Here is a 24,780-nt window from a genome sequence, read left to right on the forward strand (position 1 = left end):
ACATACAAGCAAGTATTGCAGCTCAGTATCAGAAAAACAAACAAGCCAATCCAAAAATGGGCAGAAGACCTAAACAGACATTTCTCCAAAGAAGATAGACAGATTGGCAAAAAACACATGAAAGAATGCTCAATATCATTAATCATTAGAGAAATGCCAATCAAAACTACAATGAGATATCACCTCACAGTGGTCAGAATGGCCATCATTTAAAAAATCTACAAACAATAAATGCTGGAGAGGGTGTGGAGAAAAGGGAACCCTCTTGCACTGTTTGTGGGAATGTAAATTGATATAGCCACTATGGAGAACAGTATGGAGGTTCTTTAAAAAACTGAAAATAGAACTACCATACGACCCAGCAATCCCACTCCTGGGCATATACCCTGAGAAAACCATAATTCAAAAAGAGTCATGTACCTGTTTTCCCTGGTGGTGCAGTGGTTGGGAGTCCGCCTGCCGATGCAGGGGACGCAGGTTCTTGCCCCAGTCCAGGAAGATCCCACATGCTGTGGAGTGGCTGGGCCTGTGAGCCATGGCAGCTGAGCCTGCGCATCCGGAGCCTGTGCTCTGCAACGGGATAGGCCACAACAGTAAGAGATCCGTGTACTGCAAAAAAAAAAAAAAAAAAAAAAAAAGAGTCATATACCAAAATGTTCATTGCAGCTATATTTACAATAGCCAGGACATGGAAACAACCTAAGTGTCCATCAACAGATGAATGGATAAAGAAGATGTGGCATATATATACAATGGAATATTACCCAGCCGTAAAAAGGAATGAAACTGAGTTATCTGTAGTGAGGTGGATGGACCTCAAGACTGTCATACAGAGTGAAGTAAGTCAGAAAGAGAAAAACAAATACCATATGCTAACACATATATATGGAATCTAGAAAAAAAATGGTCAGAAGAACCTAGGGGCAAGATGGGAATAAAGATGCAGACCTATCAGAGAATGGACTTGAGGATACGGGGAGGGGGAAGGGTAATCTGGGACAAAGTGAGAGAATGGCATGGACATATATACACTACCAAACGTAAAATAGATAGCCAGTGGAAAGCAGCCACATAGCACAGGGAGATCAGCTCGGTGCTTTGTGACCACCTAGAGGGGTGGGATAGGGAGGGGGAGAGGGAGGGAGATGCAAGAGGGAAGAGATATGAGGACATACGTATATGTATAACTGATTCACTTTGTTATAAAGCAGAAACTAACACACCATTGTAAAGCAATTGTACTCCAATAAAGATGTTAAAAAAAAGAATAGAGACAATAGAAAAGATTGAGCAAACCAAGAGCTGTTTCTTTGAAAAGATCATTTTTTTCAAATTATAATAACATACATGGTTGTGAACATTTATCTCATGTTATTGGGGATAAAATAAATGGGTAGTCTTTTTGGAAGGCAATTCAGCAGGGTATACATACATATTAAATGTACAGATGTTTCCAACCCGTGATTTGATTTCTGGGTACCGATCCTTATGTGAACCAATAGGCATGTACAGTGTCAGTCACTACATTGTTGATGGGCAACAATTTAAATGGATACTAACTGAGAAATGGCTAAATAAGTTGCAGTATCATCTATATTAAAGATTAATATGATATATTTAAACATAATGATGAATGCACTTCCATAGAATGATCTGTAATACATATCATTTAGTGAAAATAAGAGTAGTGGAACAATACAGAGCCCAATTAATATAAAAATGTTTATTTGTACGTGCACACAGCTAGAAATAGACACTTCACTGTTCACAGTTGTTGCCGCTGGGAAAGAGAGGTGGAATTAAAGGCACTGTCCATTTTTATCCTATATTCTGCATGTTTGAAATCATTTTTCACTACAAGATGGTGTCCACACTTTGCTTGCATAAAAACAAATGAAAATATGTCTATTTTCTTTCCTAATTCCTTCTCCTGAATAAATCACATTTCCATAAGCTTTTTTATATCTTTTCTTATTTCCTTTTAATATGATAAGTGTAATTCCATATTGAGAAGTTTCATTGGTTTCATTAAATCATTCCAAGTTCAACTTCTTAATGCTAGTAAAGTTATTCTGCTTAGTTCAAGAGCTGCAAAAGAAACAAAGAAAAAACAAACTTGCTCAATTTCATTAGTTTCCTTGGGCCAAAAATCATCACACATGTTTTCAACAGTCATATTATGGTCAGTGGCTTACTGATGAGTCTAATCCAGTAGTCCAATGTGTTGGTTGGTAACCAAATGCCAATGGCAGAGAATTCACTGTTTCTTCCATTCCTGAGTTGTTATATCCACTAAACCTTCATTATGAGTCACAAGCAAATTAGTTTTTGCACAACAATAGTCTTAGTGAATATGAACTGGCAGCTTTTAATACTTAAGCAGGGCGTGCAAGTATTCTACTTCAAAGGAATTTCCATTAATGAATATTTTATTTTATTTTACATCGCATGCAAATGGAATAAAGAAACAAGTGTTCCTCGCTTGTTATTATGCACTAAGCCATATTTGATAAAAGCTGGGACTGAAATAACAGATGTCTTCTTGTCTTTTGTCAGAGTAACATCTCTCAAGCCATACAGTATTGGAGAATGGGTCTTGTTCAGACTTGAACAACCTAGGATCTAGTGACAGCTTTTGCATTTTCCTGCTATGTGACATTGAAGAAAAGCACAAAACCTCTATGAACCTCATTTTCCTTATATGTAGGACACAGATTACATTACTTGTCCTTGTCCTCTCACAAAATTGTAAGAAGATTCACATGAAACATTGGAGGGCAAAATCTCTCAAGGGCAAAGCACTCTGCACACTGGAGGTATGAATATTAGATAAGAATCAGCCAGTTAACACTGTACTGATTAAATCAACAGCCAAAATAACTATCCAAACCTTGTGCTTCTCTCAAAAATTGTTTTTTGTAGTCAAGTCACAGTGTGAAATATAATAAATGCGTTTCCAAGGTACAGTCATTGGGGAGACAAAGCTTTTCAGGGGAGTACAGACTCCCTTACTATTCTGAACGGTGTGGAAAAATAGCTGTCAGTCCTTGTCACACCTTGTTATCTTTTGGTCAGTGGTGCTGTTTGGTGTTGGAACTGCTGCTTTAGTCTCCTGGGAGAAAGGCTCAATGCTTAGGGTGCAGAGGGAGGCTTGCAGAGAACAGAGCGAAGCCGAAGCCATAACTGCCATTAGCAGCGTGAGGGTTCAGTGCTTTCCTTTGGGAAAACATGTTTTTAAAATTCTTTTGCTATAACAAATGCTTTAAACACTAAGACAAGAAGAAATAAAATTAGCTTTAAATGTTTCTGTATGTTGCACATTCTATTTCTGTTTAAAATAAATTAGGCTGTTTTGACACCTGTGCACAGGGAGGGTAGAGGAAACAGAATCAAGAGAGGAGAAACTCAGACAGTGATGAGATTTGTAAAAGTCTTGACCAACCTAAAGCAGAGCTCTGGGGCAAAGAGGAAGAGTTAGAGAGTTCTACCTTAGCCCAAATGGCCAGGCCCTTATACCTCTGCCATTGTCAGTCATGGCCTAGGGCTTACCTGGGAGGATTGTGGCCTTGCCAGGAAAGCTAAGATGGTTCCTGAAGAAGTGAACGCCTGAACAGCAAGTTCTTTCTTGCATGGCAATCCGGGCACACACATCCATGGCGGCCACCCTGGGACTGGAGGTCAGGTGAGAAAGACAAAGCTTTAGAAAGTCTTCTGGGCTAAGAATAATGACTGCATTAGGTAAGTGCAGTAGGATTTCTGGAGAGCATGATCCTGTGCTCTTCTCAATTTACATTCACCTATTACAGTAGGTAAGTGGAGAGTAGGATTTACCACGGTTGGCATTTTGTCATTTGAGTAAAACAGAGGGCAATGTCTGGGCAGTCCATTCCGTTCCCCAATTCTACAACTTTAGGTGCATTAAGGCGATCTTTCACCCCAGTGTCTCCCACAGAGATTCTGGCAAAATACTGCCCATGGGGGGACTTCCCTGGTGGCACAGGGGTTAAGAATCCACCTGCCATAGCACGGGGAGATCAGCTCGGTGCTTTGTGACCACCTAGAGGGGTGGGATAGGGAGGGTGAGAGGGAGACTCAAGAGGGAGGAGATATGGGGATATATGTATACGTATAGCTGATTCACTTTGTTATAGAGCAGAAACTAACACACCACTGTAAAGCAATTATACTCCAATAAAGATGTTAAAAAAAAAAAAAAAAGAATCCACCTGCCAATGCAAGGGACACAGGTTCGAGCCCTGGTCCAGGAAGATCCTACATGCCGTGGAGCAACTAAGCCCGTGCACTACAAGTGCTGAGCCTGTGCTCTAGAGCCCACAAGCCACAAGGACTGAGCCCACATGCTACAGCTACTGAAGCCCACTTGCTCTAGGGCCCACGTGCCGCAACTACTGAAGCCCGCACACCTAGAGCCTATGTTCTGCAACAAGAGAAGCCGCCGCAATGAAAAGCCCAAGCACAACAGAGAGTAGCCACCCCCCACTTGCTGCAACTAAAAGAAGCCCGAGTGCAGCAACAAAGGCCCAAAGCAGCCAAAAAAAAAAAAAAAAACCACCCCATGGGCCAAATTTGGCCTGTTTTTGTAAATAAAGCTTTACTGCAACACAGCGAAGCCTATTTGTTTACATATCGTCTATGGCCTTTATTGTGCTTCAAAGGCAGGGTTGAGTAGTCACAGTAGGGAATGTATGGCCAGCAAAGCCTAAAATATTTACTTCCTGGCCCTTTACAGACAAAGTTTGTCTCTGGATTAGGCTCATCTAGCTGGTCTTCCCTGTGGATCCGTCCCCAAACTGTGGTTTCAAAGAGCATGATCACCTGACATAGACAAGGGGCATTCTTTGATAGTGGACATAGGAGCAGGTATGACCCCCTGCTGGATCCCTCAGGCCCTAGCAAATTGCTCAACATTTAGTTGACACACAATACATTTTTGTGGAATTAATCTGTGTTAAATATTATCCCAATTTTGTATTAGTTCATTTATTGTACAAATATCCAAGCACTGTCACTGTTACAGGGGCTCTGGAAACAGCATATAATGGTGGTATCATTATTACTCAATATATTCTCACAACTATGTATTTTATCCGATTTTCCAAGAGAAAGTAACACTATTCTTCCACTATATATTACCTTCCTATCTATTATAGAAATAATGACCAATGACTAATTTTGTATTAAATAAAATATGTAAGCCAGTATCTGGAAAAGTGAAAACAGGATTCTAAAATCCTGCTGAAATGTTTATAGGGATTTTATTTTAGGTGGCATCTTGCCTGTTAAGTTTATAAACAACTCCTCTTCCTAGCTCCAGTCATTGTTTACATCGACCTTGACCTTGTTTCGCAGCACCCATTCAGCAGGCATTTAATCAATCAGTCGTTCAGATGCGAACTTTAGGAAACAGTGTGGCATTCATAGTTCATATGCCCTTTCAGGTTTCAGAAAGGGGAGCCGAGACTAAAGGACCAAGTTTTGTGCCTACAATTTGCATGAAAGGAGACGGCTTGCCACTTCCAGGAGGGTCTGGAGATTGGAGAGGAAAAAGGATTATGGGCTGGGGAAATGGAGAAATCGGGGATTATTTTGGGGAGAGGTGAGAGAGAAATCCATGGACGGCAATGCTGGAATTGGGGCAGGGAAGCCTGTTCAGAAGACCAGGTCATGGTTAGCTGGGGCTGAGTGATAAATTTCCCAAGTGCAGGATCAAATATTAGCATGGAAAGTGATGCTAGTGCTAGAAAAGGAGGAGTCTCTGGCCCCTCCTCCAGAAGAAAAGTCAGAAAATACATGTTGGAGATGCTGGACGGAACTGGGAACTTCATATGGCACATTTGGCTCTCATTTGTTATCTGCAGAAATGATAGGTGTTGCTTCTGTTCACTGAAGTTCTTTCCATAACTTTGCCTGGGTTGCTTGCTATGAGGGACAAGAAGGAAGGTCAGCTGCCATTAGGGACTGAATTATGTCCCCCTCCCAACTTCCTGTGTTGAAGCTCCAAACCCCATTGTAAGTGCATTGTAGCTGTATTTGGACATAGGGCCTTTATGAAGGTAATTAAGGTTAAATGAGGATGTAAGAGTGGGGTTCTGATCCAACAGAACTGGTGTCTTCCGAAGAAGAGGACGGGACAGGAGAGATCTGCTGTTTAGGCCACCCAGTCTGTGGTATTTTTTTTTTAATGGCAGCCTGAACAGACAAATACAACTGCACACTATCATCTAGATAAGGATTAATGCCGAGTAAAGCCCAACACACACAGAGAAATGAAGCCATACTCGTGTGGTCAGGGATAGCTATGCATTTAGGGCTGTCTTCTCACTGAGCTCCTGGCATTAGGTCCATCCTGCACACGGAGGTTTCAAGGGTGTTTTTCTAAACCACGTCACACTCACAAATTGTTGTGGGCCGCCATCTATCGCACAAGAGCTATAGGACATACCCCCTAAGCCTTAAGGTGCCTTACAAAATTCTGCACAATCCCTCTCCAACTTGAAATTGGGGGCCATCACCCAGGCCCCTTAGTACCCAGACACCCTCAACTCCAGCTGTACACTTGCACTTCCTGATTATGCCATAGCCTTGTATGTTTCAGCGTCTTTGAGTCATCGCCCTGTCTAGAATGTCCTCCCCTGCATCCGGCTCCTCAACTCCCTGCCACACCTCCTCTCCCCCTCCCAGGGCCAGCTCAAGTGTCAGTCTGTCTCAGTCTCCCCTACCTTAGCTGGAACTAATTGCTCCCTCGTTTTGGTCTCTGTGTCTATTTCCCTTCAATAGTACTTGTCACATTCAACTTCAGTTGCTTTTCAGAGTGTCCACCCCCAAGAAAGAATGATCTTTTCAAAGCAGAGAGCACTTCTTACTCATCTCTGAGAGAACAAAACCAGCTCAATAAAAACTGCTGAAGGAACATTGGACAAATTTACATAAATGTTGAAGACGATCAGTATTAAAGAGAAATGAGGCCCCTTGGGAATAGATAAATGAATAACCTGCCGGTATACCCACGCACGATGCCCTTCTGTAGCGAAACCACGTCGTTATCAAGAGTATTCAACTGGTAGGAAGTCACATTTTTACAGAGACAAAATTCCATGATTCTGGCCAATGTTTAGGAGGAATGGGGCTCCAAGAGAACAGGTTGCAAATATCTGTGAATTCAAAAATAGCAAACCGACCTAATGGCTTCCTTATTTGTAAAGTGAAAGATTCAGGTAAGATGACGTCTAAGGGCCTTCCAAAGTCCAAACTCTTTGTATGATGCACCAATCCTTACCTCCACAGCCCCAGGTTCATCATTTTGCATTTATGATCTGCTGAATAAACCAACTCCTCGGTCATCACCAAGGAGATGGTTAACTGGAAAGGGCTGGGTTGAAAGTAAGCTTTACAAAAAGACCCCGAAACCCAGTGCAGCGCTTGATTATGCAGCTGCCTGCCTGGGCTGCCTCCCTGGACCCAACAAGCCATCAGATTTAATGACTGGGGTGAGCCGGGGGCATTTCCCACATGTTTAAGTATCAGCAAGGCTGACAGGCCACTGCTTCTCGAGGCATGGGGACCAATGCAAAATAGGCATCAGATTTCAAACGTGGAACCAAAGCTTATGTTTTTAAAGAACGTAACGTAAGCCGAGCAGCGTGCCTTTCCGACAGTAGAAGTGTCTTATCCAGATAGCTGACCCAATTTAAACAAATCTACATTGGAAACTCAACTACACTGTCAAATTAAATTGCTAATTGCTTAACTATTTCACATTAATGGTAGAGACCCAATTCAAGTAGATTTTCAAGCTGAGCTATCATGATCTAAGTTATGTCAAGACAAGCTATTAAGAACAGAATCATAGAAGTGTAGGGTAGGAGGAACCTCAGAGGTCATATTCATTTTACAGATGAGAAAACTGAAATCTAAAGAGGCTTAGCTGCTTCACCAGTGTCTAGTGTTCTTTCTAGTATGTAAATGCATTATGGCACAGGGGTGTGCATTTCTGCAGATGTATTCCGGACATTGCAGATTTCAGAGTTAGACTTATTAATGTAAAAAATCATATAAACACCCCTCCCTGCACACATACAACTCGTGGTTGTCTGTAGGATAAAATACATGCTCTTTAACTTGGCACACAAGACCCTGTAGGACTTGGCCCCTTCTACCTCTACCAGCACCCAGCCCTGCTCCTCCCTGCCCTGGACCTGACTCTGCAACAACTAACATTTCTTGTTTGTTCCCCTAAATGCCATACCATCACTCATGGTGGTGCCTTTCTTCCTGCTGGCATTGCTGCCTGGAATGCCTGCTCTGCTCAACTTTTATTCCTCTTTGTGTATCCAGCCCTTTAATCCCTGCCTTCTATAAACCTCCGTAGAGAGTCCCTTTCAGAACCAATTTCTTCTTTCGCTCTCACTCTTAGCATTACCGTTAGAGTCCTGGTCACATCCCACCTTGCATTTAGAGGTCATCTTCACATTTGTCTCTCCACTTGACCTTAGGTTTGGGAAGCCCCAAGATTCCTAGTATGGAGCTTGGCATACAGTAAGTGCTCAATAAAGGCTATTTGTTTGCATTTGAATTGAGGATACAGGTGGGGGGAGGGCACAAAGGATCTAGGCAAAGATGCAAAACAGCCAACACAAGTATATATTGCCTTTCTGTTTTGCATATTTCCCCACATCTTAGATCCAATACCCTCATGCTAGTGGACTGGCTTCTCCTGATGTGCCCTGTGCACTCCAAAAATAACCTCTTCCCTGCTGCCACCTCAAATTCCATTCCAAACCTCCATTCTCTCAGTGTAGCTGATCACAGTTGGGCATTAAGGAAGAAAAGAGTTAGTTTCAGGTAGTACCTACAGGGGTATGGGTGCTGGGACAGACCTTTGCATATACCTACTGAAAGCTCACAGGAGACATTTCATGGGAAGCAATAGCTATTAACTATTCGTTCATTTCCCTCCTCTTGCTGAATGAATGAATGCTCTTGAGTATATTGGATTCAGCCACAAGAGCCTGTTCTTTCAATAAAAGTGGCTTTATCCATACAGGACTATACAGGGACTGGGGCATGGTAAACCCAGGCAATACTTAGCCACTCTAGTTAGTTTCTTCTAGTTAGTCCCAGTGAGCTATGCATAATAGCTATAGGCAGCTCTATGGAATGACCTTGGAGTCACAAGTCTTGTGTGTAAGTCTTGGCTCCACCAAAGAGTTTCAGTTTAGGTCCTCCAGAAAGGAGATAACCACAACAGAGCTAGAAGTGCAAAAGAATTATTGGGATTAAGCACTGTGATAGATAAGGTGGAAGAGAAGGCAGGAGTAGGCAGGGAAAGCTTTCAGAGAGCAACGCAGGTACGACACATGTGAAAGGAGGGGGGAAGAAAGGAGGATTGGTTAGGAAGAACCTCAGACTGTAGTGTAGGTTTCCGAAGGGCTCGTGTAGCCCAAGACGGGACTCCAGAAGGCTGGGTAGAAAGAGCCAGACCCTAGTACCCCATTGTGCTCAGCCATTGTCTAGAGCTGCTTAAGGAAAGCCTGTCCTGGGCTGAACACTGGAAGTTGTCAAACGACTGTACTCCTTATGGGAATTTCTCTCTTGATAAATCTGCATGGCAGCCCTCCACGGCTGCCACACTATGGAAGTCATCGACTCTTACCATGTTTCTACTTCCTCCTGTGCAAAATGAAGGAAACAAGAGTTACCAATCTTATTGATCAAATCAATCAATCTGGATTACTGGTTGGTTGGTTTTGCATTGTGAAAGTAGGGGTTTTGTGAACAGAGCAGGCTTCCAGGAGAAGCACAATTTAGAGAACACTCTGCCAAATGAAAGGATGACATAGTTTTGGACTTTGTTTGGGATATGTGTGTGCATGTGTGTGTACGCATGTTTAATCAAACAACAGTTCAGTATATCTTTAAGTAAGTGGTAGAACTATGTTTCAAATCAAGACCTTCTGAGTCTAAATTCAGTGTTTTTCCTATGATTTTACTGTGTCTCTTAAGAAAAATAGAGCTAGTGGCAGAATGAGGCAAAAATCTATATAACAACTGACCTGGGACTTGTAGGGGGACTTTTCAGACATTTTCAGATGTGTATGTCAATAGCACTATAGGCTGAGCCTACTCTGAAGTCCAGTTACACACTACTTGGTTCATTGTAAAGGTACATATCAACAGATGTGCTCTTTCAATCTGTACTAAAGACTCCAAAGGATTCTTGGACCCTGCATCCAAGTCAGCAAAAGAATTTTACTGTAACAGTTTTTATTTATTTATTCTTTTTTTCCCCTTTTTTTGGCTGTGTGGCATGTGGGATCTTAGTTCCCTGACCAGGGATCGAACCTCTACCCCTGCGTTAGAAGCACGGAGTCTTAACCACTGACCATCAGGGAAGTCCCTGTAACAGCTTTATTGAGATATAACTCACATACCAGACAACTCTCCCATCTAAAATGTACATTTTAATGGCCTTTGGTATATTCACAGAGTTGCACAACCGTCACCGCAATCAATTTTCCTCACAATCATTTTAATCATCCTCCAAAAGAAACCTTATATCCACCAGCAGTCACGCCCAGTCCCCCAGCCCCAGTCTTCTGTGTCTGGCTTCTTTCACTTAGCAGAATGTTTTCAAGGTTCATCCATGTTGTAGCAAGTCCTTCATGTTGTTGTAGTATTTTACTCGTTTTTTATGGCCAAATGATATTCGATTGTATTGGTATGCCAATACATCATTCATCAGTTGATGGATATTTGGGTTGCTTCCACTTTTTTGCTATTATGGATAATGTGGCTATGAAGAGTCATATATGTTTTTGTGTGAATGTGTTTTAATGTCTCTTGGGTATATACCTGTGAGTGGCATTGCTGAATCACAGAAATCCATGTTTAACATTTTAAAGAGCAGCAACAGAAAGAATCTATGAGGTATCTGGAGATGACAGTTTCAGAAAGAATAAGTACCTTATTCTCTGCACTAGGACAGGGACAAGTCCACATCATGTAGCTGGTAGAAATTATTGAGATCTTCTAGATCTGATCTAGTTGCTTCCTTTTTGTCCAGTTCTGAGGATACAACATGCTGCCAATTCTAAAGGTGTCTTTCATGTTCTTCAGTAGGTTTAGGCTCCTTCCTGCTTTTGCACCTGCTGGTTTTTCTGCCTTAGGACACTCTTCCTCTGCATGATCATGTGCTCACTTCTTTGTGTCATCATTACTTTAGCTCAAATATCATCTCTTCAGACAATCTAAAGTAGATCCCACTCAGTCATTTATTGTTCTCTTATCTTTTAAAAATTTTCCTCCATACCACTTATTACCATCTGACCTATTATATACATGCTACATATACATATTACAATATGTATGTACAATATTATATACATATTCCAGAATATGCTTTTTCAAAATTGACCATTATTGTCTGCTCTGTGAAATGGGTCTGAGTGCTTTGAATAGTTTTCCCCCCTCTCTGAACAGCAGGGGGCGCTGGGGAGACATTGTGGAGAAAGGAATTTTGTTACCTGGTTCCTGTGTGCACTCTTGCTAGGTTTCTGCAGCACTGGTAGCTTCTGCACCCGCAGCTTCCCCACTGCCCAACTCCCATAGTGTGGGCACCTTCCCCAGAGCCCAGCACCCACAGTGCATACAGATTGCCCTAGTGCCCATCTCCTGCAGTGTGGGCAGGTTCCCCAGCACCCACCTCCTGTGGCACTTGTACCTCCAGTGTTCCTACAGTGTGCTGCGGCCAACGTCACCCAGCTATTGTATTATTGGGTATTTGGTTTCCACTGGGGTGACTGAAGTGACAATCCATGGAAAAATTTTGTAGCTTTTTGTTTGGTTTTGTTTGTCTTGGTTTGGTGTCCTTCCCCACCCCCACCAATTTTATTGACATATAACTGACAAATATTGAATATACTTGAGGTGTACAAGTTGATGTTTTGATATACACACACATTGTGAAATAATCACCAAAATCAAGCTAATTAACATGCCTGTCACTTCACATAGTCACCATTTTCTTTTTGTGTGTGGTGAAAACACCTAAGATTTACTCTCTTAGAAAATTTTAAGTATACAATAAAGTAAGTCCTCCTCTTCTCTCACCTCCCAGCCCCTAGCAAAATCACCAATCTATTCTCTGTTTCTATGAGTTCAATGTTTTTAGATTCCACATATAAGTGAGGTCATACAGTATTTGTCTTTCTTTGCCTGACTTAATTCACTTAACACATGCCCTCAAAGTTCATCTATGTTGTCTCACTGGCAGTATTTCCTTAATTTTTATGGCTGAATAATATTCCACTGTGTGTGTGTATATATATGTGTGTGTGTGTGTGTGTGTGTGTGTGTGTGTGTATTTTTTACATTTTCTTTATCCATTCATCTGTTGAGTACACTTACATTGTTTCCATGCCTTGACTATTGTGAATAATGCTGCAATGAAGGGAGTACAGGTGTCTCTTTGAGAATGATGTTGTTTCCTTCATATATGCTCAACAGTAGGAATGCTGAATCATATGCTATTTGTATTTTTAATTTTTTGAGGAACCTCCATACTGTTTTCCACAGTGGATGCACCAATTTACATTCCCACCAACAGTGCATCAGGGCTCCCTTCTCTCTTCATCATGTTCAGCACTAGTTATCTCTTGTCTTTTTGATAATAGCCAATCTAGCAAGTACGAGGTGATATCTCATTGTGGTTTTGATTTGCATTTGCCTGATGATTAGTGATGTTGAGTAACTTTTCATGTAACTGTTGGTCATTTGAATAGCTTCTTTGAAAAGTATGTATTCAGGTCCTTTACCCATTTTTATTTGGGCTGTGTTTTTGAATTATATCAGTTCCTTATATATTTTGGATATTAACCACTTATCAGATATATGGTTTATAAATATATTCTCCCATCCCATAAGTTTCCTTTTTTATTTTATTGATCTTTTCTTTTGCTATACCAAAGGTTTTTAGCTTGATGTAGTTTCATGTGGGTTTTTTCAGGGGGGGTGCTTGCTTTTGGTTTGTTTTTGCTTTTCTTGTTTGTGCTTTTGGTGTTATATCTAAAAAGTCAATGCCAAGACCAATATCAAGGAGATTTTTCCTATGTTCTCTTCTAGGAGTTTTATAATTTAAGGTCTTATGTCTTTAATGCATTTCAAGGTAATTTTTGTGAATGGTGTTAGATGGTTGTCCTATTTCATGATTGTGCAAGTGAATATCCAATTTGGCCAACACCATTTATTGAACATACCATACTTTCCCCATCAAACATTCTTGGCTTCATTATCAAAATTATTGATAGTTGACCAAATAAGCATGGCTTAATTTCTGGGCTCTCCATTGTGTTCTATTGGTCTATGTGTCCATTTTTATGCCAGTACCATATTGCTTTGATTACTATAGCTTTGTAATATAGTTTGAAACCAGGAAGTATGATGCCTCCAAATTTGTTCTTCTTTCTCAGGATTCCTTCAGCTATCCAGGTCTTCTGTAATTCCATTTTGTAATTAGGATTGTTCTATTTCTGTAAAATATGCCACTGGAATTTTAATAGCGATTACACTGAATCTATAAATGGCTTTAGGTAGTATGGACATTTTAGCAATATTAATTCTTCCAATCCATAAACCTGAATACCTTTCCATTTATTTGTGTCTTCATCAATTTCTTTCATCAGTGTGTTATAGTTAACACTGTACAGGTATTTCACTTCCTTGATTAAATTTAATCCTAATTATTTCATTGTTTTGATGCTATTATAATGGGATTGTTTTCTTTATTTCTTTTTAGGTAGTTCATTTTTAGTGTATAGAAACACAATTGATTGTTTTGCAGGTTGATTTTATATGATGCCACTTTATTAGTTCTAACAGTTTTTTGGTGGAGTCATTGGTATATATATATATACATATACATATGATCCAATCATCCATTATACATCTTTTGATTGAATAATTTAATCCATTTACTTTTAAAGTAATTATTCATAAGGAAGGTCTTACTATTGCCATTTTGTCAATTGATTTCTGGCTGTTGTGGTGCTTTTGTTAATTTTTTCTCTCTTGCTATCTTCCTTTGTGATCTGATGACTTTTTATGGTGGTATGTTTTGATTCCTTTAATGTATTCTTTTGTGCATCAGCTACAGATTCTTCCTTTGTGGTTACCATAAGCCTAACATAAAATACGTTATAGTTATAACAACCTATTTTAAGCTGATAACAACTTAACTTTGATAGCATACAAAGACTGTATACTTCTCTCGCCTCTCACATTTTAGTTTATTGTTAGAATTTACATCTTTTTAATACTATGTATCCAATAACAAATTACACTATTAGTAGTTATTCTTAATACATATGTTTTTAACTTTTTGTCCTTTCCTTTTGTCTTGAGAACTTAGGGAAAAATTTGTGATATGAGAAAAATATATAGGAAAAGAAGGTGTTATATGTAAATATTGCAGCAGAATATAGCTTTATTCCTTTTAATTGATTTCAAGAAAATCCAGTAAAGGGCTTAAAATCTTTTGAATACTTTTGATGGACTGACAATGCATCCCTGACCACCATCCAGTGAAAAACCAAGCACCATGGGATAGGGTGTACAGATTGATAGACTGATGAGAATGACTAGGAGATAAAAACTTTCTTAAATGAAGTACATGACTGCTGTGGCTGGTTCTCCTGCTACAGAGACCTTCATCTATGACCAGAGGATGTCCAAGCCAATGCCCACATGGTGGTATAAGGAAGAATCAAGTTGAGAATAAGAGAATACTGTTCAGCACTGTTACAACTGAACTCTATTGAGCCTGCAATATCTGGATGTGAATGTGTCCATTTATTTGTTTTATTAAATCTGAGAATATTTCCTTAGGAAGGTTTCAAAAAGGATACTGTCATATTTGGGAATGCTGAAGGAAGAAAACAGAGGTGAAGTGGCTAGTGTTCCTTAGGAATTTGGATTGGGAGCAGGAGTTAGGGCTAAAGATAGCCATAAGCCTTCCTGGAAACCTATCTATGTATCTATCTATCTATATTACCTATACATATATATATATTATATATTCTAAAATGTGTGGGGCTCCCTGTATATATGAGAGATGGGGATATATTGGGGATAGCTCTTAAAGGGAACAGACTCTGGAAGATTTGGAGATTAGAGGACACCTAGAATGTATTCTCTTCATTCACTCTAAAACCTCCATGGCAAGAATAATTATCATTATGTGTTCATACAAATCTTCTTTTTCACCTTCTCCACAAGTATTTCCAGAAGCTGGTTCCCATGTTCATAAAACTAGTACTGGTGTTCTCTGTAGGCAGAAACTCTAAATTTCAGAGTAACAGGAAAAGAGAAAAGGAATATTCTCTCTCTCCCTCCTAGAATATCTCAACACAATGTGATAGTTTACTAAAACGAGAGAGACTGAGAGGGGAAGCAAACCACTGCATTATGGAAAATGCATACTATTTCTCAGGATAACTGAGATTAAGGATTCTAAAATATTTAGTATTTATGCTCATAACAACCATAACTGCCAGAATTCCTACATGGTAATTTGTGTCTCTCCAGTTCATGGAGCCTTTTAGCAATTTAGCCCATAGACACATAAAACATTAAAGCTGGAAGAGCCCTAAGAGATCATTCACACAAGTGTTTCTTGTAAACACTCAGAAATCTGCAAACATGTCCTCAGGATTCAGGGGGTCATTGTGTATGTTCAATTTCTATTTTTAAAAATCAGTCAGCTATAAGATAATTATTTTAATGTTTGGTTTCCATTTCAGACATATATCAAGTGGTCACGTGGTGGCCGATTGCTAGATGAGGTTGCTCATGATGAATGGCTATCACCACCAGCTGACCTCAGGGTTTTGATTGGTATATAGTAGAAACTGGTTTCATCCTTAACACTTATGTTTACTTTTCACCCTTAATAGGCCAGGTTAAAAACAGAACATAGGGAACACTGATGCTGATATATAGCATGTGACTGAGGGGTCTAGAAATGATAATAATTCTGCCAATTTGCCTTCTGCTGATCTATGACTTCTGATTCATCAACGTTCTCATATAAAACATAACACTTTCTCTAGGACTTCAAACATCAGCCTTAAAAGAGACACTAAAGTAATGAATATATAATTTGTGTGTTCATTTATTAGGAATAAAATCTACTCCCATCCAGAAAGTATCATTTGCAGAAAAATGCTTTCAAATAGTAGCATGAAGCTTTCCCCCTCATGTCAATATTTAGCAACTGATACATATTTAAAAAAATAAACACCAGAATACCTAACACACTATTGAAGGAGAAGAACAAGGTTGGAGGACTCATGCTACCTGACTTCAAGACTTACTTAAAAAGCTACAGTAATCAAGAAAATGTGGTGTTGGAGAAAGAATAGACAAATATATCAATGGAATAGAATAGAGAGTTCAGAAATAGACCCACATAAAATCCACGTGCAAAAAAAAAAAAGAATCTAGACTCAGACTTTACAACCTTCACAAAAATGAACTCTAAATGGATCATAGAACTAAATATAAATAAGAAACTATAAAACTCCTAGAAGATAACATAGGAGAAAACCTAGATGATTGTGGGTATGGTGATGGCTTTTTAGATATAACAACAAAGACACAATCCATGAAAGAAATAATTGGTAAGCTGGACTTCATTAAATTAAAAACTTCTAGGGCTTCCCTGGTGGCGCAGTGGTTGAGAGTCCGCCTGCCGATGCAGGGGACACGGGTTCGTGCCCCGGTCCGGGAAGATCCCACATGCCGCGGAGCGGCTGGGCCCGTGAGCCGTGGCCGCTGAGCTTGCGCGTCCGGAGCCTGGGCTCCGCAACCGGAGAGGCCACAACAGTGAGAGGCCCGCGTACAGCAAAAATAAATAAATAAATAAAAACTTCTGCTCTGTAAAAAAAAAAAAAAAAAATACTGTCATGAAAATGAGAAAGCAAATCATAGCCTGTGAGAAAATATTTGCAAAAGACAAATCTGATATATTTGAATATACCAAACATATACAAAGAACTCTTAAAACTCAATAATAAGGAAACAAACAACCTAATTTACAAATTGGCCAAAGACCTTAACAGACACCTCACCAAAAAAGGATATACAGGTGGCAAATAAGCATATGAAAAAATAATTCATATCATATATGTCATCAGGGAAATGCAAATTAAAACATCAATGAGATACCACTACACACTTATTAGAATGGCCAACATCCAAAACACTGATGACCCTAAATGCTGTGAGGATGTGGAACAGTGGGAACTCTCACCTTCACTGCTGGTGCGAATGCAAAATGGTGCAGCCACTTTGGAAGACAGTTTGGTGATTTCTTACAAAACTAAACATACTTTTACTATATGATTCAGCCAACATACTCCTTGGTATTTATCCAAAGGAGCTGAAAATTATGTCCACAGAAAAACCTGCACATGGATATATACAGCAGCTTTATTCATAATTGCCAAAACTTGGAAGTAACCAAGATGTCCTCCAGTAGGTAAATAGATAAATAAACTGTGGTCCATCCAGGAATGGGATATTATTCAACACTAAAAAGAAATGAGCTATCAAGCCATGAAAAGATATGAAGGAGCCTTAAATGCATTAGTACTAAGTGAAAGAAGCCAATCTTGAAAAGCCTACATACTGTATGATTCCAGTTGTATAGCATCCTGTAAAAGACAAAACTATGGAGAAAATTAAAAATCAGTGGTTGCCGGGGGTAGGTGGGAGGAGAGAGATGAATAAGAGGACAGAGTATTTTTAGGGCAGTGAAAATACCCTGTATATTACAATGATGGATATATGTTGTCATACTTTGGTTCCAACTCACAGAATGTACAACACCAAGAATGAACCCTAAGGTAAACTATAGATTTGGGGTGATTGTGATGTGTCAATGTAGGTTCATCCTTGGTTAAAAAAAAGGACCACTGTGGTGAGTGATATTGATAGTGGGGGAGGCTATAAATGTGAGGGGACAGGGAGCATATGACAAATCTTTGTTGTAAACCTAAAATTGCTCTAAAAAAGTCTTTTTAAAAAACCAAATTGATTGTTAAGTACAGAGTGCAAAATTTTCAAATATCTATTTATCAATCAATAATTCAGACAAGTTAAAATAATTTAAGACATCTCTTTAGCAAATTGTGAAACCAGGGGAAAGCTGGAGAAGCTGATACTCTTGCAGAAAGTTGGTTTTTCCACGCAAAGAAGCTATTGTCAGCTCTCGGGTGACAGTTTGCGAAAGGAATTGGATACGGCACCTTTTTCCATAACACATTACCTCAAAGTATACATGGTGTGAATGTAATTGTTGAATTTATTATTATAAGAAGACTGAAATAAAACTACCTGTTATGATCTGCAGTCCGATGAGAAAATTGATGTTTCTAATTTGGCCATTTTAACATGCATGCAGTCCTCAAATCAAACATGATATAAAATGTGTTTTGTAAGTTATCTGTCAACACAACGTGAAAAAAGGCTGAGAAATGACACTTTAGCCTACCCCCCTCATTTTAAAGAATATTTATTTATTTTTGCTGCGCCAGGTCTTAGTTGCAGCATGAGGACTCTTCGTTGTGGCATGCATATGGGATCTAGTTCGCTGACCAGGGATCGAACCCGGGTCCCCTGCGTTGGGAGTGTGGAGTGTTACCCACTGGACCACCAGGGAAGTCCCACCCACCCCCTCATTTTACATCAGGAGTAAATGAGGCTCAGGGAGGGGCAATGATTTGTCCAAAGTCACACAGTGAGTTAGAGTAAAGGCAGAATAAGAACTCAAGTTTTCTGCCCTCCACGCTCTCATTGATCCTATAGCATATTCCTGCATTTCAGGGTAAAAGTCCATCAGAGGATCTTTAAGGGCTCTCATTCTGAGCACTCATTTTAAATAATATTCTTCCTAATAACAATACGTAAATTTGCTAATCTCATTGGTAGAATCAATTGATTGAGATATTGCTATGTGCTTTTAGTCCTGGTAGCAGTACAAGGGGAGAAAGGTGGGGATGAGGGGTGGGTGGTGGCAGTCCAAAGGCCAGCTAATAAAGGCTAGCAGTTCAAAAGCCTTCTCTGATTATCCAAATGTAAGGCAATACGAGCCGGAAGAATGACATGAATGGGAAGGAGAGACAATGTGGGAGGGAAGGTCGAAGACTTGAGAGGATGCAGCGGCTACCTGGAAGTTGCTGAAAAGATGGCAGTCACAAAGGATTCCAACTGTTTTCACTGACATACCTCGGAGACCAGGAGAAGAGAGAGAGAGAAGAGAGGGAATAAGTTGAGGACTGAACCTCAAGGGAATGTGTGCCAGAGATATTGTCGTTGGTACTCAAGCCTGTCACTTTTTTCTCAGGGGCTGGAGGACTGGACACTGTATGTCCCAGATTGCCTTTCCACTTGGGTTTTATGAGATTTGGAAGGCAAAATACAAGGAGAAGCGGGAGCAGATGAAGATGTTAAATTTGCAGTGGCTTCTGAGCAAGCTCCCTTCGGTGCTGCCGGCCGCCGCCAATGGCTACTTACTATTCCTATACTTCCTGATTTCCCCAACCCTCCTGATCTCTGCCCCATTCCAAGAGTTACGTAAGCAGGATGTTCCTCAGATTACATCCTCCTGCTAAAAAACCTGGAGTGGTTTCTATATTTCTGACCAAATCCTGATTGATGGAAACCCTTGCACTCAGAGTGTGGGTGCTGGGCCAGCAGCATCACCTGGGAGCTTGTTAGAAACTCAGAATCTCAAGCCCCACCCCAGACCTACTGAATTAGAATCTGCATTTTAACATGACCTCCAGGTGATTGGTATGTGAACTCAAATTTGACAAGACTCACTATATAGCAATTACAGAGGTAGGCCATCTTTGGGTAAGTTTCAGTGGATTGATGGAGGAAGAGCAGAAAATTTATAGGAAGAAAGACATAAATGGGAGCTAAGAAAACAGAGGCAATAAATAGGCATCACTGTTTTGAAGAATTTATCCATAAACTAAAAGGGGCCCATCTAAGAAATGACCTCTCCCTCTCCTATTGTTTACGACTTTAAAACAAATCACATCACAGTGGCTCTTACACAAGTGTTGTTTCTGGAAGTATCTTTATTTTCCAGTGGACTATGAAACTCTAGAGTCATGAAGTACAATACAGTGGGCACTAGCCCCAAGCGTCTATTGTGCACTTGAAATGTGGCTACTCCAGATGGAGACGTGCTGTGGGTAAAAAATCCAGAATGGATTTCAAAGATATAAAAGAACAAATTATCCAACATGTCACATTAGTATTTTTTTATTTGTGACATGTCAAATGTTAATATGTTGAATATATTGGGTTAAATAAGTTTTTATAATCAATCCCACCTCGTTACTTTATCTTTTGTAATGCAGCTACTAGAAAGTTTTAAATTGCATACGTGACTCATACTATATTTTTTTTCCAGCTTTATTGAGATATAATTGACACAGAACACTGTGTGGGTTTAAGGTATAGAATGTGATGATTTGATACACATGTATATTGCAAAATGTTTTCCTCAATAAGATGGTAACATCCCTCACCTCACATATTTACCATTTTGCTGCTGCTGCTGCTGCTGCTGTTGTTATGGTGAGAAAGTTAACGCTCTACTCTCACAGTAACTTTAAAATATACACTACAGTATTGTTAACTATAGTCGCCACGCTTTACATTACATCCCCAGAACTTATTTATCTTATAACTGAAAGTTTGTACGCTTTGACCAACATCTTTCCATTTTCCCTACCCCTCAGCCCCTGGCAACCACCATTCTACTCTGCTTGTATGAGTTCAATGGTTTCATATTCCACATATGAATGAGATTATACACTACTTGTATTTCTCTGTCTGACTTAATTCATTTAGCATTATGCCCTCAAGGTCCATCCATGTTGTCACAAATGGCAGGATTTCCTTCTTTTTTATGGCTGAATTACACACACACACACACACATCACACTTTCTTTATCCATTCATCCATGTATGGACACTTCAGTTTCTTCCATGTCTTGGCTATTGTGCATAATGCTGCAACAAACATGCGAGTGCAGATATCTCTTTTTTTTTTTTTTTTTTTTTTTTTTTTTTTTGCGGTATGCGGGCCTCTCACTGTTGTGGCCTCTCCCGTTGCGGAGCACAGGCTCCGGACGCGCAGGCTCAGCGGCCATGGCTCACGGGCTCAGCCGCTCCGCGGCATGTGGGATCTTCCCGGACCGGGGCACGAACCCGTGTCTCCTGCATCGGCAGGCGGATTCTCAACCACTGCGCCACCAGGGAAGCCCCAGATATCTCTTTAAGATATCAATTTCGTTTTCTTTGGCTATATGCCTAAAGTAAGACTGCTGGATCGTATGGTAGTTCTATTTTTAATTTTTTTGAGGAACCTCCATACTGTTTTCCATAGTGGCTGCACCAATTTACATTCCCACCAACAGTGCACAAGGATTCTCTTTTCTCAACATCCTCCTCAATGCTTGTTATCACTTGTCTTTTTGACAACAGCCATTCTAACAGGCGTGAGGTGAGATCTCTTCGTGGTTTTGACTTGCCTTTGCCTGATTATGAGTAACGCTGAACACTCTTTCATGTACCTGCTGGTGATTTGGATGAAGTCAATTCAGGTCCTTTGCCCATTTTTCAGTTCGACCATTTGTGTTTTGCTATTGATTTGTATGAGTTTCTTATATATTTAGGGCATTAAGCCCTTATCAGATATATGATTTACACATATTTTCTTCCATTTCATAGGTTGCCTTTTCATTCTGTCGATTGTTTCTTGCTGTGCAGAAGCTCTTTATAGTCCAACTTGCTGATTTGTGCTCTTGTTGCTTGTGCTTTTGTTGTCATATCCAAAAGATCAACGTCAAGATTGTTGTCAAGCACCTTTTTTGCTATGTTTTTTTCTAGGAGTTTTATGGTCTCAGGTCTGATGTGTAAGTTCCCAATCCCTTTTGAGTTCATTTTTATGAGTGGTGTAAGATAGGGGTCCAATTTCATTCTTTTACATCGCATTATATTTCTATTAGACAATGTTGCCCTGTAGAGCTGGGATAGGGTCTTAGTGATAGCAGAATCCACAACAGCCTGTGCTCCATTTCTCGCCACTGAATTGCTAAATGGTGGTAAAAACGCCTAAGCTCTCCAGTCAAAGCTGATTTTTTATTTTTCCTGAATGCTCACAGCACTTAATATTTGCACTTCCTTGTACATAATTATGCATAATTTAGAACTCACTGGGCATAATTTCATGCTGTTAATTATGTCAGGTCTATAAATTATTTTCACCACTTTTGTGCATCCTATTATTCTTATGCCTAGCACAATGCTATGTACACGGTAAGAACTGATTAAGTTCCTGTTAAAGTAGGTGTTTTGTTTTTGGGTTTTTTTTTTTTTTTTTTGCGGTACGTGGGCCTCCCACTGCCATGGCCTCTCCCGCTGCGGAGCACAGGCTCCGGATGCGCAGGCCCAGCGGCCACGGCTCATGGGCCCAGCCGCTCCGCACCACGTGGGATCTTCCCAGACCGGGACTCGAACCCGTGTCCCCTGCACTGGCAGGCGGATTCTCTTTTTTTTTTTTTTTTTTTTTTTCGGTACGCGGGCCTCTCACTGCTGTGGCCTCTCCCGTTGCGGAGCACAGGCTCCGGATGCGCAGGCTCAGCGGCCATGGCTCACGGGCCCGGCCACTCCGCGGCACGTGGGATCTTCCCAGACCGGGGCACGAACCCGCATCCCCCGCCTCGGCAGGCGGACTCTCAACCATTGTGCCACCAGGGAAGCCCAAAGTCGGTATTTTTAATCCTCTGCTTGTGATGAACTTTGCTACCACAGTAATAAAAGTTCAGTCTACATATGACACATGAGGCTGACCTACTTAGAGACAATCTATCTTTGACATAAGCATGGCCCCATAACAATGAATTAGCCCACTGAGATATTAATTCACTCACAAATGTTTGACACATACCATGTTCCAGGATTAAGCCCTCATTTACAACCACTAACCCAATTACATTCTTTTTCATCTCTTAAAAAATGAGTAAACACATGGCAATCCTGAACTCTCATCTTTTGTTTGTAGAACTATATATATATATTTTTTTTTTTTAAATTTCCTAAAATGTGTGCATTTCTATATTACTCTTATCCAGAGTTACTTCTTGCAAAGATATTTATTTTATTGTTTTGATTCCTAGTAACATAGATTGGCTCAAAGGAGAAAAGAAGAAATGGATTGAATAGCTGCTATGGATTCATAAATTCTTCCCACAGCCTTTTTGAGTTGAGGGCAAGTCAGAGCTTAGTGGAAGGTATTTAAATAGACTTCATGATCAATAGAAAGGTCTCAAAGTGTCTCCATTTCTCACTCTCCCCCTAAAAAATGAAAGAGCTACAGTTTGATCTCCACCTTTGACATATAGTAATTTAAACATCAAAGAGGGGCTTCCCTGGTGGCGCAGTGGTTGAGAATCCTCCTGCTGATGCAGGGGACACGGGTTCGTGCCCCGGTCTGGGAAGATCCCACATGCCGCAGAGCGGCTGAGCCCGTGAGCCATGGCCGCTGAGCCTGTGCGTCCGGAGCCTGCGCTCCGCAATGGGAGAGGCCACAACAGTGAGAGGCCCGCGTACCACAAAAAAAAAAAAAAAAAAAAAAAACATCAAAGAGGGGCTTTAGTAATGGGTTTCACACTTTTGAAGGAGAAAAAGTTTCCCATAACTTTGTTGGCAACAGATAAAAGCACTGAATCAAAATAACCTAGATAAACTGTCTATGGAGTTTATCCATAAAGTCCAGGTTCTTGAGTCCAGGCTCAAAATAAGATTCTACTTAGGTCGACTTATTTCTCTAGAGAAACAATAACCCAACTCATCTACAGAGTTAACCAACAAAAAGCCCACATTTAGATTTTTTAATTTCCCCAAAAGCCCAACAATGGCTGAAGTCATATCTGCTCATCCACTGAGCTTTCATGCCAAATTGCTTTGTGGAGAGAGCTTGCTCTTTCTCTTTTATGTCATGTTCAACTGTCATGTGATGAACACCCCAAAGCTTTCATCCATTGCCTGGTTTCAGGGTGGTTTCAGGGTGGTTTTTGTCAGCAGCTGATGGCTAACTTGAGAGTCAATTAAGTAGAAGCCTTTATGTTCTGACTCATTCTTTCTCCATACAATAATAACACATGTACACTGATGTGTATACACACATCTCATATGTACACATAATGCATAATATAGCGAGGATCTCAGAGAAGCCAGCTTAGGACAGTTTGATGTGGGCAATGCATCAGAAGCACCACTTCCTCTACAACTACTGTGTTTGGAGTCAACATCACTCTCGCTCAGATTACTGTCACTGCTTCCTAACTGGTCTCCCTGCTTCAACCCTCACTCTCCTGTATAGTCTGTTCTCCCTCAGAGTAAAAGCCAAGTTCCCTACATCGATCTACATGGCTCTGCATGATCCTCCCTAGAACCCCAAGTACTCACCGCCTGCTGCCCCCCAAACATGCCAAACGTAGTCATGCTCATGGTCTTTGCACTTGCTCTTCCTTCTTCTTGGAACAGTCCCCCACATATCTACAGGGTCAAACCCCTCACTTACTTTAGATCTCTGGTCAACTGGCCCTTATCAGTGAGGCTTTCCTTGACCAGCCTATATAAAATAGCAACACTGCTCTAACACTCTGTCTCCACTTTGGATCA

The sequence above is a fragment of the Kogia breviceps genome, chromosome X, assembly GCF_026419965.1.
Source record: "Kogia breviceps isolate mKogBre1 chromosome X, mKogBre1 haplotype 1, whole genome shotgun sequence".
NCBI lineage: Eukaryota > Metazoa > Chordata > Mammalia > Artiodactyla > Physeteridae > Kogia > Kogia breviceps.